We start from the raw sequence: 7500 nt of genomic DNA, 5'->3' as shown, positions 1-7500 counted from the left end.
GCAACGTCCTACAAGATGAGAAGTGCATACCTCGTTATCATACAATTAACAATATACAGCAGTGCATATATTTTTACTAAAAATAAATTCCTAATAAAAATTTTTGTCACATGCTAGTACAAATTGGTTGATTAACGATAAAAAGTAAATGAATCTCATCTTTCGACCTTTCGGGTTTCTCAGGTTTACCCCTGAACGGTTTTACGTACTCTTTAACTCTCTCTTCAAAGTTCTTTTCAACTTTCCCTCACGGTACTTGTTCGCTATCGGTCTCGTGGTAATATTTAGCCTTAGATGGAGTTTACCACCCACTTAGAGCTGCACTCTCAAGCAACCCGACTCTAAGGAAAGATTCACCTAATCATCATAATAATCACTACGGGCCTGGCACCCTCTATGGGTATATGGCCCCATTCAAGATGGACTTGGATGTATTATATAACAATAGGTTTATATTGAATCTTCCTAAACACTACATTCCCCAAGTGTCTGTTTATCAGCCACGGGGTTCAGTGCTGGGCTTATCCCTGTTCGCTCGCCGCTACTAAGGGAATCCTAGTTAGTTTCTTTTCCTCCGCTTAATAATATGCTTAAATTCAGCGGGTAATCTCACCTACTCTGAGGTCGTAAAAGTTTTTAGAAGTATTAAAACAAAAATTTTTTTTATATATTATGTTTTTGTTATATTTTATAAGTAAACAATTTTCTTAATTATTCATACTCAAATTTTTTTAATATTATTATATAATATTATTTTTATATTTATCTAAAGAGAAGAAAATAAAAAATAAATAATTATATATATTAATTTTTTTCGAGTATATTGAAAATTTTATTACAAATAAAATATTCCATAACAAAATATTAATATATAATATTTTTGTTTATTCTTCTTTATTTAATATTTTAAAAATATATTATTAATATCATTTATTATTAATATTATTATTAACATAAAGTTTTATAATATTATATATAAATGATAAAAAATAATATTGATATATTAATTTAAAAATGTCGACAAATAATAAAAAATATATAAATTTTAAATGCTATTAAAAACATTTTATATTTATTTTTTTCTTATATTTGGCGTAAAACATTCATATATAAATAATTTTACATTTCTTTTATAAAAATTTTATTTATCAATTTAATTAAATATGAAAAAATAAATTTTCTTTTTTAATTATTGATAAATTTCTTTTTCATAAAAAAAATTTTATGTAAATCTTTTATTATATTAATATAATGTATACGACCCTCAGCCAGATGTGGTCCGGGAACAGTATCCAAGGACCGCAATGTGCGTTCGAAATGTCAATGTTCATGTGTCCTGCAGTTCACAAGTTGACGCGCAATTAGCTGCGTTCTTCATCGACCCACGAGCCAAGTGATCCACCGTCCAGGGTAATCTTTTTAAATTTTAAATGTAAGTATTATTATTAATAATAATCTTTATTTTTAATATAAAAAATAAAATTATTAATTTATATATCTTTATAAATTCTTTTAAAATAAAAAAATTTTTCTAGAATATAAATTATATATTTTATTTTAAATATATATATATATAAATTAAAGATATTATGGTATTAATAAATATATACATAACATTTTTGATATTTTTGTTAGTGCTAGCTAGATATAATAATTAATATTTGGTATATTTTATAGAAATGTATTTATTTTTTTTTTATAAATTATTTTCTACATAAAAATATATATAATATTAATATGGTACAAAACAAATGGGTTTGTTTTTTAACATAATAACTTTTAATAAAAAAAAAGAAATATCAAGACAAAAACATAAAGAAATTTAAATTTGAAATAAATTTTATTCTTTAAAAAAAATTTTATCTTGTGTTTTTCTTTATTTTTATTATATAACATAGAAAAATAAAAATATAGATTATATCAATTATAATCTTATTTTATTTTTCTTAATAGAGATTATATACATATAAACAAATAATTTCAATATATTCTATTTTTAATTTCACTTTTTTATAAGAGAAATTATTTATAGATTTTATTAATAATTATTGTTTAATAATAATAATAATATTGAATATAAAAATATTTTATATGTAACAAATATATTATTAATATTTATATAATATTCTCTATATTATATGTATAGATATATTATGTGTATAAAAAAAGTTTGGCGTATTACTTTAATATGATATCATAACCAAAATAAATCTCTTTTAACACATAATTACTATTATATATTTTGAGAAAATTACATATTAATATGTTATTTTGTTAAAAAAAAATATTTCTTATCAATAATATTTTTATTTTTTGGAATATTTAAAAACAATACAAAAAATATAAATAAATATATTTTATATATATCGTTAATGATCCTTCCGCAGGTTCACCTACGGAAACCTTGTTACGACTTTTACTTCCTCTAAATGATCAAGTTTGGTCATCTTCCCAGCAACATCGGCAATATCAGAAATATTGCCGCGTACCAGTCCGAAGACCTCACTAAATCATTCAATCGGTAGTAGCGACGGGCGGTGTGTACAAAGGGCAGGGACGTAATCAACGCGAGCTTATGACTCGCGCTTACTGGGAATTCCTCGTTCATGGGGAACAATTGCAAGCCCCAATCCCTAGCACGAAGGAGGTTCAGCGGGTTACCCGGACCTTTCGGCCTGGGAGGACACGCTGATTCCTTCAGTGTAGCGCGCGTGCGGCCCAGAACATCTAAGGGCATCACAGACCTGTTATTGCTCAATCTCGTGCGGCTAGAATGCCGCCTGTCCCTCTAAGAAGAATTATTTGTACGCCGGCAGTAAAAACCACATCAAAAAACTGCGTACCCATACACCATAACATATGCAACATAAAGCACAATATATACAAAATATAATCTTGATCGTTAAATCTCAAAAATACATGCATATATAAATACAATACATAACACACATGAAAATGAATGAAATGGGAAACAAACAGCCGATGGGCCTTGAGATGCCGGTAAAGTACGTCTATTTAGCAGGCTAGAGTCTCGTTCGTTATCGGAATTAACCAGACAAATCGCTCCACCAACTAAGAACGGCCATGCACCACCACCCACCGAATCAAGAAAGAGCTCTCAATCTGTCAATCCTTCCGGTGTCCGGGCCTGGTGAGGTTTCCCGTGTTGAGTCAAATTAAGCCGCAGGCTCCACTCCTGGTGGTGCCCTTCCGTCAATTCCTTTAAGTTTCAGCTTTGCAACCATACTTCCCCCGGAACCCAAAAGCTTTGGTTTCCCGGAAGCTGCCCGCCGAGTCATCGGAGGAACTTCGGCGGATCGCTAGCTGGCATCGTTTATGGTTAGAACTAGGGCGGTATCTGATCGCCTTCGAACCTCTAACTTTCGTTCTTGATCAATCAAAACATTTTTGGCAAATGCTTTCGCTTCTGTCCGTCTTGCGACGATCCAAGAATTTCACCTCTAACGTCGCAATACGAATGCCCCCATCTGTCCGTATTAATCATTACCTCGGAGTTCCGAAAACCAACAAAATAGAACCGAGGTCCTATTCCATTATTCCATGCACACAATATTCAGGCAAAATTTGAGCCTGCCTTAAGCACTCTAATTTGTTCAAAGTAAACGTACCGGCCCACCTCGACACTCAATTAAGAGCACCGCGACGGGATTGCAATTGGGGGCTGCCACCGCTCTTAACGGTTAAACACTTACGACAAATTACATAATAAAAATATATATAATGCATTAAATAAATAATAACACTAAAATATACTTTATACATAATCTGTACCACCCACCGGTAGGACGTCCCACATAACATGCTAGTTAAACAATGCGAGCATTGAACCAACAGTGTAGGACACAGATTCGACTACGAGCTTTTTAACCGCAACAACTTTAATATACGCTATTGGAGCTGGAATTACCGCGGCTGCTGGCACCAGACTTGCCCTCCAATGGATCCTCGTTAAAGGATTTAAAGTGTACTCATTCCGATTACGGGGCCTCGGATGAGTCCCGTATCGTTATTTTTCGTCACTACCTCCCCGTGCCGGGAGTGGGTAATTTGCGCGCCTGCTGCCTTCCTTGGATGTGGTAGCCGTTTCTCAGGCTCCCTCTCCGGAATCGAACCCTGATTCCCCGTTACCCGTTACAACCATGGTAGGCGCAGAACCTACCATCGACAGTTGATAAGGCAGACATTTGAAAGATGCGTCGCCGGTACGAGACCGTGCGATCAGCTTAAAGTTATTCAGAGTCACCAAATTAAACGATGCAAATTAAAATTTACACCGATTGGTTTTGATCTAATAAAAGCATTCCTTCCATCTCTGGTCGGAACTCTGTTTGCATGTATTAGCTCTAGAATTACCACAGTTATCCAAGTAAATGTGGGGTACGATCTAAGGAACCATAACTGATATAATGAGCCTTTCGCGGTTTCACCTTAATTTGGCTTGTACTGAGACATGCATGGCTTAATCTTTGAGACAAGCATATGACTACTGGCAGGATCAACCAGGGAACTATTTGTATTTATAATATTAAATATATAATAATATACATGATATTTTTGTTTTCTTATTATAAGAAAAAAAATTTTCATACAATAATTATTAATATATAATAATATTATTACAATTTCATTTTAAATATCAGATGGTCTCACCCATTACTGATATAAATTTTTTTTTTTTTATATCTCTATTGTTTTAAAATTAATAGAAAAAACATATGAGATATATATATTATTATTAATTTTTTTTTTTTTTCAAATATATATTTTATTATGTCATTTATATAATTTTTTTGCTTTTACAAAAAGAAATATATAACATGTTATTCATAATAAATATTATTGAATAAAAAAAAAAAAAAATAATTATGATTTTTGTCAGACCATCACCAAATGGGTCTTAAAATATTTCAAACATTTTCTCATACTCGTCGCTAGATTGAAAGCGTCATTTATTTTTTAATTTTATTTAAAAAGTTAATTTTAAATAAAAAACGTTATAATAACACTTAATATTCTCGCTTGGTATGAGGTGAGTCAATGTAATATTATTTATAAAAATAATTTTTATATAAATATTGTGTGCTCATATGGGAGTGTAAAGTTTAAAACTTATAACCCATGAACTTGCTTTGACAAAAAAATTTATATGTTATTCTATTTATAATCAATAATTTAATAAAAAAAATTTTTTTTTAAATATTGATATAAAAAGATATACATATAGAGGTTTTTTTTACAAAATTCTCATTAATTTTTTTACAAAAATAATAATACAATATTTAATATCAAAATAATCCAAACTGATTACCATCCAGACTATTATCAATATATATAAGATTGTATTATTATTCATTTCAATACATATTTATTAAAACTGAGATAAAATTTCATATATTAATAAATATGCATGTGTAAAAAAAAAAATTTTTATATAATAATTGAAAATGTTTTTGCTATTATTTTGTATACATACATTAAATAATTGATAACAATTTAATACAATGTACACCTAAAAAATAATAACAGCATATACATATTCGAAACATTACTAGCAAAAAAACCAAAATACAATATTAAATATCAAAATAAACCAAACTGATTACCATCCAGAATATTTTGAGTATATATATATATAATTTTGTATATTTTGCGTTCATGTTAATAAAATATATAAATGATACATATTTGAAAAGTGTTATTCTTCTTTCTGTTTTTTCGTAATATCATGGTGTCCATAGACATGCAAAAGCGTCATACCAAGCCATATACATACCTACACCACCTTTGTTGAATGATACACGAACAGTATGAAAATTAAACAACATATTCAATATCATTTTATATTATACTAAAATAAATGTTATTCTATTAAGAAAGTGTATATTTTTAAATTTGGCATTCATTACATAGTCAAAATACAATAATAATATAGATGATACATATACGATAATTGTTATTTTTCTTTCTGTTTTTTCGTGATATCATGGTGTCCATAGAATTGCAACGACGTCATACCAAGCCATATACAACTCTACACCACCTTTGTTGAATGATACACTTAGAGTATGAAAAATAAACAAATTATACTATATCATACTATATCATATATGTAAGACTGTTGAACATAATACCACAAAATACACTATTTCATATAGATATACATTCATTCTTGTCAACATAAAAGTACGTTATAAATGATACATATACAATAAGTTTTATTCCTCTTTCTGTTATTCCGTAATATCATAGTGTCCATAGAATTGCAACGACGTCATACCAAGCCATATACAACTCTACACCACCTTTGTTGAATGATACACGGACAGTATGAAAAATAAACAACCTATTCTATACCATTTAATATCATACTAAAACATGAAACAAATGTTATTCTATTAAAAAGTGTATTATTTTATTATATTTAGTATTCATTACACAGTCAACATACATAAATGATACATATACGATAAGTGTTTATTCCTCTATCTGTGCATCCGTAATATCATAGTGTCCATAGAATTGCAACAACGTCATACCAAGCCATATACAACTCTACACCACCTTTGTTGAATGATACACGGACAGTATGAAAAATAAACAACTTATACTATACCATACTATATCATATGTGTGAGACTGCTGAACGTAATACCACTAATACACTGTTATACATAGATATACATTCATCTCATTAACTTACACGCACTATCCATCATATATATTAAAGACATTACACCCGGTGCTTCAAACTCAAAATATGATAATGTTTAAAATGGCTTTAAACATCATAAACTTTACAGAATAATCAAAATTTAAAGAAAAAAATTTTAAAAAAAAAATTTTTTTCAGCTAAAAATTTTTATTTTGGGACCAAAAAAATTTTTTTTTGCTTTTATCATATTTTATTAAATGAAATTTATGCATTATAATAAATTATTCAATAAACATTAATAATTATAATAAATTATTAAAAAATTTTTGGAATTAATGCAAATTTTTAGAAAAAAATGTATATTTTTTTTTTATATACAAATCGTACATGTTATATTGCGACAGGGTACCGGTATAATACATGTGATACATATGTAGATTTTCGAAAAAATTTTTATCCTTTTAAATGGTCCTAAATACTATATAAAGGTAAAATATATAGAATTTTTCGGGATTCATTAAAAAATTTTAGGGAAAAAATTTCATTTTATTTTATATACAAATCGTACATGTTATATTGCGACAGGGGTACCGGTATAATACATGTGATACATATGTAGATTTTCGAAAAAATTTTATCCTTTTAAATAGTCCTAAATACTATATAAAGGTGAAATATATAGAATTTTTCGGGATTCATTAAAAAATTTTAGGGAAAAAATTTCATTTTATTTTATATACAAATCGTACATGTTATATTGCGACAGGGTACCGGTATAATACATGTGATACATATGTAGATTTTCGAAAAAAATTTTATCCTTTTAA

At 28.4% G+C, this 7500-nt stretch overlaps 3 non-coding genes across 3 annotated transcripts in view; all 3 read right to left on the bottom strand.

Moving 5' to 3' along the window:
• The window catches only part of LOC123304037, a 4582-nt gene extending 3955 nt beyond the window's left edge, over positions 1-627 (bottom strand). The window contains exon 1 of the ribosomal RNA XR_006536096.1: positions 1-627. This exon is cut by the window's left edge and continues 3955 nt beyond it. This is a non-coding gene — a ribosomal RNA (large subunit ribosomal RNA).
• Positions 628-1258: 631 nt separating this feature from the next.
• On the bottom strand, positions 1259-1413 carry LOC123304034. Its single transcript, XR_006536093.1, has one exon. It is a non-coding gene; the product is annotated as a 5.8S ribosomal RNA (ribosomal RNA).
• Positions 1414-2370: 957 nt separating this feature from the next.
• LOC123304035 lies at positions 2371-4527 on the bottom strand. Its single transcript, XR_006536094.1, has one exon. It is a non-coding gene; the product is annotated as a small subunit ribosomal RNA (ribosomal RNA).
• Positions 4528-7500: the final 2973 nt, after the last annotated feature.

This window comes from Chrysoperla carnea (genome assembly GCF_905475395.1).
Source record: "Chrysoperla carnea chromosome X unlocalized genomic scaffold, inChrCarn1.1 SUPER_X_unloc_180, whole genome shotgun sequence".
NCBI lineage: Eukaryota > Metazoa > Arthropoda > Insecta > Neuroptera > Chrysopidae > Chrysoperla > Chrysoperla carnea.
The sequence above is the reverse complement of the archived record's forward strand: the minus strand, read 5'-3'. Positions and strand labels throughout refer to the sequence as shown.